The sequence below is a fragment of the Kogia breviceps genome, chromosome 2, assembly GCF_026419965.1.
Source record: "Kogia breviceps isolate mKogBre1 chromosome 2, mKogBre1 haplotype 1, whole genome shotgun sequence".
NCBI lineage: Eukaryota > Metazoa > Chordata > Mammalia > Artiodactyla > Physeteridae > Kogia > Kogia breviceps.
Window position 1 is genome coordinate 145,126,676 of NC_081311.1, and position 13,715 is coordinate 145,140,390.

The 13,715-nt window shown below is 36.6% G+C and overlaps 1 protein-coding gene across 1 annotated transcript in view; it reads left to right on the top strand.

Annotated features, from left to right (window-relative positions):
* Positions 1 to 13,715, top strand: part of MTX2 (metaxin 2) — a 60,422-nt gene that overhangs the window by 7,746 nt on the left and 38,961 nt on the right. The window lies entirely within an intron of this gene.

Below are 13,715 nucleotides of genomic sequence, written 5' to 3' on the forward strand. Positions count from 1 at the left end.
CAGTTGGGCTGAAGATGTCAAATGAAGATGAGATATTAAATTCACGCTTCTCATTTTTTGTTCAAAGACAGAAGTTATAATATTCAGCAAATCCAGCTACAGACATTTATGTGTAGAAGTTTCTGCCTTGCCAGTAAGAGAAATGCACGTTTTAATTTTTTATTGCTTTGTAAATGATCCTGTACTCTATTCTTGAACACTTTTCTTATTTTTGTACGCTCTATAAATGAATCATGGTTTTGAACTTTCCTACATCAGTAATAAAAATGAAATTTGATTGCTTAGTAATAAAGAAGATTCTTTTCATGAAAACAATCATTTTGTCATGGCAATTCCCATTGACTGTAACTGCATTAGCAAAATAGAAACCATAAAAAGCATTTCATTATGCTTCTACACTTAGATATGTTTTTGTACTGATTATGTATTTTTATCTCTAAGAACTTTTATAAACCAGAGAAGTTTCTTCATGGCTTAACCTGAGATGTTAACATTCCTAATTTGGTTAGATGGTTTTATTTCCAGACTTATAGCAATTTTTTACTGTCAGATATCTTTTAGGCTTTAGATAGCAAAAGACCTGCTTGTATTTTCCACAGAATATATTTTTAGGTTGAGTATCTAATTTGCATTAGGTGCTCTGCTAAGTGCTGGGGTACAAAAATGAGTAACAGTTGTTGCGATTGTTGAACTAACATTCGTGTGTTGGACAGATCCATTGAAACAAATACAAAATGGTGTATCCTGTAATAGAAATGCTAATTTACTGAGCCTTTTACCTCCCTTCTCTCAAACTGAATTAGGGGTGTTAGATATTTAGTGAACATCTCAACCCTTCTCCCTGCCCCTCACCTTTTGTCTAGTGCACTCGTGATTATTTTTTTTACCCAGTCCATATTTCGTCTCCTCTTGTGAATTCTTTCCTGTCTTCCTCAAGCAGATTGTTATTTCTTCAGGAGGATTCCTGTAGTGCTTTATACATCCCTCTGGTCTGATGCTTATATTAGTAATTGTTACTGAGTACATTCTGTGAGCTTAGAGACTGTATATGGCATTTACATAGTTTATCTAATTTTATTCTTCCAAGAACCTTACAAGGTAGATGATATTTCCCCTTTTTACAGATTAAGTAAATGAGGCAAGAAGAGGTTATGCAACTTGGCTAAGGTCACTTAGGCAATAAGTTGTAGAGTTGGGAGGGGAACCCAGGCATGTCTCACTTCAAGACCTATGTTTTTTCCCTACACCACCTGTATTCATTTATTGTATTGTAAATGGTTATGTGTATCTCAGTCACCTCTTCTCCCTCTGCTCTGTGCCCCTGACCCGCTCAACAAAATTAGATCTTAGAGAGCAATGGCAGTTTTATATTCATCTTTGTCTATTTATCATAGTCCCTGGTACATTTTCCAAGTTTAATAACCTATGGTTGTTTAGTTAAATGCTTTAATATATTTTTTTCTGCCTCTCTGAGGATTTTCTATCCCTGTGCTTCTGTTCATGAAGGGATTCTGTGATGGTTAGTCTATGTTATCTTATTTCTTGTTTGTTTTTTCTTGTTGTTGTTCTTGGGGAATCTGGCAATTCTGTCAAGATTTCTGCAGGTATAACAACAGATCACATCCTCTGTAGGGAGTCCTTTGTTTCAGGGCTAGCTGAGAGGAGTGAGGGAGGAGGAATAGAGAGTTCTTTGGTTACCTAGCTTGATATGAGAGAGTGAGTATTTGTCCCGTACTAGAAAAGGGCAGGTACTTAAAATAATAGGTACTATTGTTACAGTGATTGTAATTGGTTTAGAGTAGTGGGGAGGATTGTTTCTTAGTTGGAGGGACATTTATTTTCCATTTTCTAGGATTAGATTTAGAGAACCATTAAATCTTGAAGGTTAACACTGTTAACAATGTTGAGGTCTGATGCTTGTGTGGGACTGTTTGTCTTCTCTCTGTTTTTTGGCCAGATACTGCACTTTTAATCTTAACCAGCTGTTTTTGCATAGTTCTGCTATTGATCTCACATTCATCTCTATTTCTGAGAAAAGTTCAGACACGGTGTCAGTGTTTCCTCTTTTATGAATTACAGATTGCCATTTTTAAAAAGAGAATTCAAATTTTGAGTCCTAGCTACAAGGTTCCTATCTATTCATAGTCACCTGGAGTTGGCCTGCTGTTTATTGGAAATTAATGAAAAATGGTGGATCTTTTTTTATAATGGGGCGAAGTCTAAACATAACCATTTGAGAGGATAACGCATGAATCCTTACTAAGAATGGAAGGTTTTCAGTTTAACTTGTATTCATTTTAGCCTGAGTTATTGGCTTGCTGATGCTGTGAATTTGTTTTCTTCACCCTTGTTAACCTGCAGAAGTTTGTCACTTTTATGAAATTGATTCTTGAATACCATTTTGAAATTGATCTCTAGTGTCACATAGATAGGTTCAGATGGCTCACGTTCAAGTCTCATAACTACTAACTTAATTTTACTTTCCTTATTGATTACATCTAATGGAAAAACTATCATTTAACCACTTTTTGGTTCCAAAGCAAGTGCAGCCTCAGTTCATTAGTCTTAAAAGCTTATTCTGGAACACTATTAAATTGCAACATGTTTCTAAAGCATGTTTTAAAACATGGCTTTAAGCCATATCCACAAATACTTAAGTAGAATAAGATGGGCAAAAATCTTCTTGAATAAAATTAATGTACATAGATCCTTACTGCCACATTCTATGAGGCAAATGAATGAAAGGGGTGAAAAGAACTTAATCTTATTTCAAGTGTACTCCATGTCCTGCGGACAGTACTTTTTTGTTTGTTTGATGGTGGTCGCAGACCATCTGCATCAGATTTACTGGGAGTGTGTGTGGCAAGTTTGGATTCTTGGCCCTCGTTGCTGCAGTATCAGAATCTCTGAGTTTAGGGTTTGGTGGAAATGTGCAATTTTACAAAGTTCCTTAGGGGATTCGTATACATTAATGGTTGAGAACCATTGTTGTAGGATGATTGTAAATTCTTTAATTATAATTAATTAATTATTACAGTTATTACCTAAGAACGTTTATTTGTGGTCTTTGTAAGAGGTTAGCTAGTACAGTTCTGTGTTCATTGAATCTGGAGCCAGACTACCTGGGTTCAAACCCTGGCTCTTGTCACTTATTAGTCACTGTGACTTTGGCAAATTACTTATGGTTGTACCTTAATTTTCTTATTGTATAATAGGGATAATAATAGTAGTGTCTACCTCATAAAGTTGTTGTGAGGTAGTTACTATGTCAAGCACTTAAGTGCACAATAAATGCAATAAGTCTTTTAAAATCTATTTCAGCTTTACTGAGGTATAATTTATATACCTTTTTAAAGTATACAGTTAATTTTTTAAATATATTTACAGAGTTGTGATTATTACCACAATCCATTTGTAGAAGAAACACTTTCATCACCCCCAAAAGAAATTTCTTGCCTGTTTACAGACATTTCCATTCCCATCCCAGCTTGAGTCAACCACTAACCTACTTTCTGTTTCTGTAGATTTGCCTATTCTGCACATTTCATATAAATGGAATCATACAATGTGTTTTCTTTAGTGACTGGCTTTTTTCAGTGGGAATAATACTTTTGAAGTTCATCTATGTTGTAACAGGTATTAATGCTTGGCTCTTTTTTTTATTGCTAAATAGTATTCTATGGTATGGATATACCACATTTAGTTTATCGACTCATCAGTTGATGGTCATTTAGGTTGTTTCCACCTTTTGATTACTGTGAATAACACTGCTGTGAACATTCTTGTACAAATCTTTGTGTGGATATGTTTTTCCATTTCTCCTGGGTGAATACCTAAGAGTGGAATTGCTGAGTCATAATGGCAATTCTGTGTTTAACATTTTGAGAAACCTCCAAACTTTATATTCCTACCAGCAATGTGTGAGAGATCCAAATGCTGTACATCTCTAAACATTTGTTATTGTCTGTCTTGTTGGTTAAAGCCATTCTAGTGGGTGTGAGGTGGTGGCATCTCATTGTGGTTCTGCTTTGCATTTCTCTAATGCCTCATGATATTGAGTATCTTTTCATGTGCTTGTTTGGCCATTCATGTACCTTCTTTGGAGAAATATCTATTCATATCCTATGCCCATTGAAAGGATTGAGTTATTTGTCATCTTTGTTATTGAGTTGTAAGTTTTTTATATATTCTAGATACTAGTTGTAAGTGTCTTAAGGGACTCTTAACTGCTGTCACCGCCCCCCCGCCCCCCACCATTATCATCTGCCTCAGTAGCAGTCTAGGTAGTTTTTGACCAGAAAGAGGTAGATTGTCATTATTCTCTAGTTTCATTTGGGCACCAACTTTGGTTGTAAGAGAAAATTTCTGCCCTTTACAAGTTTTCCTGAATTTTCAATCTGTTTTGCTTTCCTTCTTCTGCCTCCTGAGTGGCAGGATATTAGAACCCATTTGCCTTGGATATTAATTCTAATGTATCATTCATTCATGTGCCCTCACTTTGAATCATTTTAGTCCTTTGTTTACCACTTTGTTACAAATGAATAGGTGGTTGGAGATATTGATGAGGGATTTGTGGGGTTGATGATTTGTCTGCCATGGGCTTCTGGAGATTGTGTACTGTTTTATGTAATTTTTTTTCTTAGTTCTGTGTAACATGTAGACAGAATTAAGCCTTGTAATGTGTGTATTAGATAATTTTATTGTTATTTTCAGATAGGCTCCAGTATTCAATCAGAGTTTTAAACTTGAAACATTATAAAGATAACAGATAGGGAGATGGGCCATATGGTACCACTAAAGTCTAAGTGCCTTAAAGGCAGTTACTTGATTTTCTTTATAATTGTATCCCTAGTGCTTAGAATGGCACCTGGCACATTATATTCAGGGTGTGTGTGTGTGTGTATATATATGTGTGTGTGTTCTGTGAATATTTATTGAACGACTGATAAAACGCATTTGTAGAATGTGGCTTAATTTACTTTCTAAAATGAGGGCTATGTACAGTTTACTACACATACTTATATGCAACAAGCAATAAAGAATATGCAGTGGATTCTGATGTCAATCAAGTTTTTAAGGACTGATGATAACTTGTAGCCAAGGGAATGGTTCTAGTGTGAATCTTCTTCCAAAGTTTGGCAATCCCTTTGTATTTTTGTCTTACACTTCTCTAGTCTATCTAAGAATGTCTGCTCCTTGCTTCAGGACCCTTATTTCAATCTAAGGTATTCTTTACTCTTTCTATCTGCACTTCCTTGCAGTATATTTTTTAAGTGGCTCCTATGATCTGAATGTTTGTGTCCCCTCCACATTTATGCATTGAAACCCTAATCCCAAGGTGATGGTATTAGAAGGTGGGGACCGTTGGGAGGTGATTAGGTAATGAGGGCAGAGCCCTCATGATTGGAATTAGTGCCAAGAGATCCCAGAGAGCTCCCTAGCCCCTTCCACCACGTGAAGACCCAGCAAGAAGTCCGCAGTCAGTGACCTGGAAGAGGTCTCCTACCAGAACGCAACCATGTTGGCACCCTGATGTTGCACTTTGAGCTTCCAGAACTGTGAGAAACAAATTTCTGTTGTTTATAAGCCACCCAATCTGTGGTATTTTGTTATAGTAGCCCAAGTGGACTAAGAGAGTAGCCTTACCACTGTTACAAAATACTACCTGTCAGTGTTTTAAGTATTGGAACTATTTTAAGTTTATGGAAATGACAGCATGGCACTACACCTCTCCATTCTCTAACATGAGCCACTTTCTTTAAATTTTTTAAAAATTGAAGTATAGTTGATGTACAATATTGTATAAGTTATAAGTGTACAATATAGTGATTCACAATTTTTAAAGGTTATATTCCATCTATAGTTATTATAAACTATTGGGTATATTCCCTGGGTTGTATGATACATGAGCCACTTTCTGACATGAACATTGATCTCCAACTGTTGAGGTGATGGGAGGATTTTTTTAAAAAAAATAAATTTATTTATTTATTTTTGGCTGCGTTGGGTCTTCGTTGCTGTGCTCGATCTTTCTCTAGTTGCAGCCAGCGGGGGCTACTCTTCGATGCGTTGCTCGGGCTTCTCACTGCGTTGGCTTCACTTTGTTGCAGAGCACGGACTTCAGGCGCGTGGGCTTCAGTAGTTGTGTCACGTGGGCTCAGTAGTTGTGGCTCCTGGGCTCTAGAGCACAGGCTCAGTAGTTGTGGAGCGTGGGCTTAGTTGCTCCGCGGCATGTGGGATCTTCCCGGACCAGGGCTCAAACCCATGTTCCCTGCATTGGCAGGTGGATTCTTAACCACTGCACCACCAGGGAAGTCTGAGAATGATTTTAAACTCTTATTGTGTGAAGAGTCACGTCCTACTTACATATCCTATGTAGTATCATTAAACATCCCCTATGAGACAGTACCTCAAGGATATCGTTATTTAATCATTTCATGATCAGTATTATCTGGGATATAGTGTTATCTTTGAATTGTACTATAGTTTGCAGGCTGACTTGTTGAATCTAATATATAGCTCTTAAAATTCTAGCTTTGATAAAGTCACATGTCCTCATATTTTAACTCTAAACATCTTAAAAATCTATTTTTTTTTTTTTTTAAATCTATTTTAAATGAAGGCTTCATATCATAACTGTGTAAAACTTGACAGGTGTTGAACTTAGTGTCTATGTTGATATCACTGAGATCATCAGTATAGTATTTATGTCAAACAGTAAATTTATTTCCTTCTTTTCTCTGTGTGTCTTGCAGTAACTTGTCCATGTTTAAGAGCTGTCAAATGTTCTTTGAGCATTTTGTTATATTAGTCATATTTGCATTTACACCTTTGGCAGAACGACATCCAAATTTGGAGATAGGTTGCATGCGTTTCTTATTCCTTTAGACTGTCTAAATAGTCTTTGGAAGTGGAAGAGATGACATCTATGAGCTTTTGGAATCTAGTTGCCTAAGGATAAACTGGGTTTGACTTCATTAGTGCACAAATGATAGGTTTGTATACAGTTATTATAGCATTAATCAATTTGATGGATTGGAAATATGACAGTACTGAAGCGGCATGTAATATTAGTGCCTATTATCCTACAAATTATGTCTTCACCTACATTCATATGCCAGAGGAGTCATGTTGTACATTAAGAATGAAGAATTAAAAAAAAAAAACAAAACCCGACAACAGAGGGCATCTTTTTATGGCCCTTCTCTTGTCCTTTTAGATTAGATCATCAAGAGATGGACTTTAGAATTAGACTTGTGTATTAGGTCATAGCACTTTCGTACTGTGAAGTACCCTGAATTGAATGGAGTAGATAGATTATTTGACACCAGAATGACTTATCACCCAACTTGATACTATAGAGAATACTGCAGGTAAAATGGAGTCTTTAAGAAACCTAGGTAGGGCTTCCCTGGTGGCGCAGTGGTTGAGAATCCGCCTGCCGATGCAGGAGACACGGGTTCGTGCCCTGGTCCGGGAAGATCCCACATGCCGCGGAGCAACTAAGCCCGTGAGCCATCGCCGCTAGGCCTGCGCGTCCGGAGCCTGTGCTCCGCAACGGGAGAGGCCACAACAGTGAGAGGCCCGCATACCGCAAAAAAAAAAAAAAAAAAAAAGAAACCTAGGTATATACATATGTGAATTTGTTGGCCAGTAGTCATTTCTCTAAAAATTGCAATGGATTTGTAGTAAAGGATATTGATGTTTTTGTTATATTGGTTGATAAATCTTAAAAATAATAGGTACCTTAAAGATAATTAAATGAGAATCAAGTATTTTGGGGGCCTATGGGTTTTGCTTTATCATGTGTGTATTTCTAGCCCAAATTTATTTACTTATGCATTGTTTATTTTATATTACTGCTTCCAAAAGTCCAAAAGTATGTATTCTCTCTCTTTCTAAGCTTTATTCTCCTCCAACATAAATACTTATGGGAGGTAGAAAATGTCTTTGAAAAATTTAAAAACATTCCTCTGCATAAAAAAAGCTATCATCACTAAAGGCTGAGGCTTTAAGAGGAATCACCTTTGCTCCTGGTAAAAGAGACACTAGTGTAAAATACTCAGGGCGGTTTTACCTGGGCAAAATTGGAAAGAAAGTAAAGGATAAAGGGGTTAAAAGACCTTTAATAGTGTTATTTGCATAGAAAGTTATGCGGTGTTCTGATATTTGCTTTATTTCTAGATGTTTTTTATTTATACCTGTAAAATAGGAATATATTTCTTCTTTATAAAAATGATAAACACTTTCATGGGCCTTTTGCTAGGGAACAAGAAGTCATTCTAATTTTCAAGAATGAATTAATATAGGTCACTAAGAGTATCTTGAAGTAAGTTATTGCTTTGGTATGAAAATGATATAGTAGTTTCTGATTGTGAAAGAATTAATTTCTGAGAGGTGGGTAGTTTTACTTTGGAACTCTTGTGATAAAGATTAGTTTTAAATGATACTTAGACCAAAAAAATTTAAATATTGCTTAATTTGAATTTCATATTTTGGCATGTATTGTACATATTATTATAAATGCCATATTCACGTTCAGAGCAATTGAGAAGCCTAGTCTTCAATAAATAATCTCAGGACCATAGGAATTTTCACATTCTAGGAACTTACTGCCTAGAAATGGAGATAAGATATTGACATAATAATAGAATAGAGAAGAAAGCAATATATGATATAAGACAAGTACAAACTGCTATGAGCAGTATAGATAAAGGAGAAATTAGATTTGTTTAGTTACAGAAGCCTTCTTGATAGAGGTAGCATTTTAAGCTTCAACTTGATAAAGGTGTAGTATTTGGGTATGTGGTGGGGAAGGAATATTCTGGACAGAGGGGAACAATTTGAGCAAAGTCACTAAGGTGAGGAAGTATGAAGTATATGGGGGAAATTTTAAGTACTCTGGTAGGATACAAGGGTCCTATTATTAGGTAGATGGGTAGGCAGGTATTCCCCACTCCTCCAATTAATTTGTCTGTGTTCTTTCCAAGCTTTTTTCATGGTCAGAAAAGGTGATTTCATTAGAATAGAGGAGGACTCTTCTTTGTTCAAGGGTATGTGAATGGCTGGGTTCCCTGCTGAAACTTCAAATAAGTAGTTATTTAATTAGAACAGTGTTTTCCAAGGTGGGGTGAGGTATATATATATACCCTGTTTTATGCAGGACAATCCTTTGAAGTACAGGAAGAAAATATTGGAACTTAGGTTTCAATTTATTATTTAACTGTTTTCTTTTTTAGTGTATGTTTTATAATGTGCATGATTTATTAGCTTTGGAGTACCAGCCATATGATTTCCAAATCTATTTGGGTCTGCATACTCAAGTATTTTATTGATGGGGACATGAGATTTTCAAAAGTGATAATCCCTATGTTAGAGTTAAAGAATATGGAAAGGGGAATAGTGAGATGACTTGTCAGATGGTTGAGGGCCTTGTGTTGGTCTTAGGAGCATTTCAACAGTACTATCCAGTGAAAACTGTATATTTGGTATAAAACATAGAAACAGATTTCCAGTTTTAGGGTCAGTGCATAGGTAAGTTTACAGGATTAGATTCTGCCAACTATTTCAGGCAGCTGTTTAATATTTTTATAGTTGTGTTATTGGTTGTAGTATTGGAGTTCTCTGGGTAAAAGTTTCCCTTTTTTTTTGGCCAGGTTGTGTAGTTTTCTTATCTTCCCTGCTTCATTCTTAGCCTAAACAGTACAGAATCATAATAATGATAGTAGTAATAGTAAACACAAACATTTATTCAACCAGCATTTACTGATTGCCTGTTTGGTGCTAGGTTCTAGGAATGAAGTGGTAAGCAAAAATCAGACATGAACACTGGATTCATGTGCTTATTTTCTAGTGGGGGAGGTAAGCAAGTAGTCCTCAAATCCCTGTAAAAATGTTGACTGTGATAAGTGGTACAAAGAAGTGTGCATCTTATTCAAGCTTGAAACAGAGAGGATTTGAACTATTCCAGAGGTCACTGAAGTCTTCCCTGAGGACAGGACCAGCTACATAATTTGTAGGGCCCAATGCAAAATGAAAATATGAGGCCCCTGTTTAAAAGAACAGGGGCCTCAAGACTGGCACAGCAGAACATAAAACCACCCGTGGAGCCCTTCTAAGTATGGGCCCTGTGCAAGCTGTTCAGGTTATAAGTCCATGAAGCTGGCCCAACCTGAGGAAGTGATGTTTTTGCTGAGATGTAAGGACATGAAAGGAGGGGAAGATAGCTCCAGGGTAGAGGAAACAGCTTAAATGCATCTGTGGGGCAGGAAGGAATGTGATGCATTGAGAAACTGGGTGAAGGCCATTGGTGCTGGTGTATAGAGTGGGTGGAGAGGAATGATGAGGCCAGAGAGGGAGAGAGGGTGATGTGTAAGGCCAAGTCGATCTTTATTCCAAGAGCCACACAAACTTGATGTGTGTGGCATAAAAATTACTTTTTTTTGGTTTTGTTTTGCTGTACGTGGGCCCCTCACCGCTGTGGCCTCTCCCGTTGCGGAGCACAGGCTCCGGACGGGCAGGCTCAGCGGCCATGGCTCACGGGCCCAGCCGCTCCGCGGCATGTGGGATCTTCCCGGACCGGGGCACGAACCTGTGTCCCCCGCATCGGCAGACGGACTCTCAACCACTGCACCACCAGGGAAGCCCTAAAAATTACTTTTGATATGCAAATAATACCAGTAACTGGCACCTTGACAGTGTTGGACAACGTTATCTCTCATTCCTCATTTTCTATCAGTCTCCTTTTCAGAAACGTTTAGTCTCACCTTCTATATTTATTCTAAGGCTGGCCCTTCCCTAAGGCAGGTTTAAAAAGGCTCTTCACATCAGGGAGAGATTTTGGTGGTAGAAATTGAAAATAGGATAGGTGAGTCATGAAATTTTATTCATTATTGAATTAGTCTGTGGTCTAAAACGTTTTAGGGTGACTAAAGTAAAACTAGTAAGAGATGAAAATGTTTTATCCCTGCATACTCTGCTATTTCTTGCCTCCTGGACTATGGGTATACTGGAATTCCAAGCTGCTAAAATAGCATGGTTATATAGGTTTATATTAGCCAACTTGCTTTCTCTTTTTAAATGATAGGTTCTGTTTGTGAAGATACCATCAAATGTTTTGGCAGAGTTACTTTCTGAGAATTTACTTTCAATAATAATTCCTGAGTTGGAACATAGTTTGTATATTGGAGCAAGGAAAATATACTCTGTCATCCCCATTTCCAGCTTTAGGTTCTTAATAACAGAGAACTCTGATACTGCTGAGTAGTGATGTAGCTTCTGATTTATCAAAGAACACTTAAATTATATTCAGCATATATTTAATGCTAAATGTATGTTTTTCATTGTTTTGAAAATTTGTAATTCATGTCTAATATGTACACAAAATAGCTAACCAAAAGTTAAAATTACCAGAATATTTAATTAGAGCACCCTATAACTTTAACATAGTTGATAATTAAGTTCAGTAAAACTTTGATTAGCCAGAATGTTTAGGGGATTGACTGGTAGGTTTCTTTCTTTCCATGCACAATTAATGATCACGAACTGCACACAAAACATGGCACAGTGTGGCATACACAGATGCATATGACACATTTGTGCCCTCAAGGAACTTAATTTCAAAGTCTTTGGGACTTTTGTAAATTTTATTCCTATGCCTTATTGCTTTCTTTAATAAGATTAATATAATGCATATAATTGAGTCTGATGATGTAGACTCTTATAATGAATGAACCTCGTTGTATTGTTTCTTTTTTTTCTTTTTTCTTTTTTTTTTTTTTTGCGGTATGCGGGCTTCTCACTGTTGTGGCCTCTCCCATTGTGGAGCACGGGCCTAGCCACTCCGCAGCATGTGGGATCTTCCCAGACCGGGGCACAAACCCGTGTCCCCTGCATCGGCAGGTGGACTCTCAACCACTGCGCCACCAGGGAAGCACTTGTTTCTTATATAGATGTGTAGGTGTGCTGATCATACAGTTTATCCTAAAAGGTTATTCTTTAGTAAATTGCTGATGTCACCTTGTTTTTGTTTCCCTGACTTTTATTTTTAAAACTGTTACACAGGTTAATTGGGTTCTTATTGAAATTTTACTTTGTTAAAAAGTTTACAGTAACATATAGTAATATTTAGTTGCATTGCCGTTTTGGTATGTGAGTTGAAATTCAGTAGCCTTTACGTATATGTATATAGACAGTCCCTAACTTACAACGGTTTGACTTACGATTTTTCGACTTTATGATAAAGCAAAAGCGATACGCATTCAGTAGAAACTATTTCAAATTGTGAATTTTGATCTTTGCTTGGGCTAGCGATATGTTAACTAGGTACTCTTGATGCTGGGCAGCAGCAGGGAGTCACAGCTCCCAGTCAGCCACGAAATCACAAAATCTAGAGGGTGAACAACTGATACGCTTACCACGATTCTGTACCCATAAAACCACCCTGTTTTTCACTTTCAGTACAGTGTTCCATAAATTACATGAGATATTCAACACTTTATTATAAAACAGGCTTTGTGTTAGATTTTGGCCAACTGTAAGCTAATGTAAGTGTTTTCAGCACGTTTAATGTGGGCTGGACTAGGCTATGATGTTTGTTAGGTGAGGTATATTAAATGCATTTTCAACTTACAGTGGGTTTATCGGGATGTAAACCCGTGGTAGGTCAAGGGAGGTCTGTAAGACTGTGGTTAAGTGTGCAAAACTGTGTATGGTCCACTATTTGCTTGTTAACTTCATGTATTATCCCTAAGTATGAGTTTAATTTTGTGTAGCTCAGACCAAACCAAAATTTATAATTTACAATAATATTACAATTTTCTTCTTTTCATTCTAAAGTGGAAGTAAAAGGAAATTAAGGCGTCCACCCCTCCCTCCCACTCCTGACTGTTTTAGTGCATCTTAAATGATCAGTCTTAAGAAAATAATGCTTCATGTGTATAAATTTCTTTTTTAAAAAAACAGCTGGAAGTATATATTAAAAAAATAATTTCTTACTGTGTCACAGAGACTGTATTAATTTAAACACAGTAAGAAAAATACCAATTATTATCAAATTTCATATTTGACTTTCTTGCTGACAGCAAATAGAGTGTTAGAATTGGTGATTCTGATGTTTTATGCCTTTTACAAAGAAGAATTCAACAAATGATATACTGTATATTCTGTCAGTGGAGGCATTGCTTCTTAAGTGCAGTTGATTAGACAAATTCAAATCTAGTGCTTTTTCCAACAACTGGTAGGTTGCTAATATTCTCTTTGTAGTTGGAGTCTTCTCTGGATGAGAGATTGAGTCAAGGTCAAGCCTGGCTTCAGGCCTAAAATTAGCTTTAGCAGCTCTATTTCACATTGTAGGTACTTAACTACTTCATCATGTTACTTCCCTTTGTTTTTGTGAGATGGTATTGGTGAGGTCAAGGCAATGAAATGTAGACAACAACAGGATTCCTCTGTCTAAATACTACCAGCTTATGAGGAAAGATGCACAGCCTGATACAGATGAATTTGATTCTTTCATACAGTGTTGTCTTTTGAAAATTTACTTCTTTAAAAGTTTACAGTAAAATATAAATATTGCTTCACTATTTTTCTTTTTGATAGTGAACTGAAATTCAGTATCTTTTTATATGCATGAGTAATATTTTGGATATGTCTGTGTTTGAAGGAGGCTAAAGGAATAGTAGCATTTAGGCTGTTTTATTTTTAAAATTTTCCCT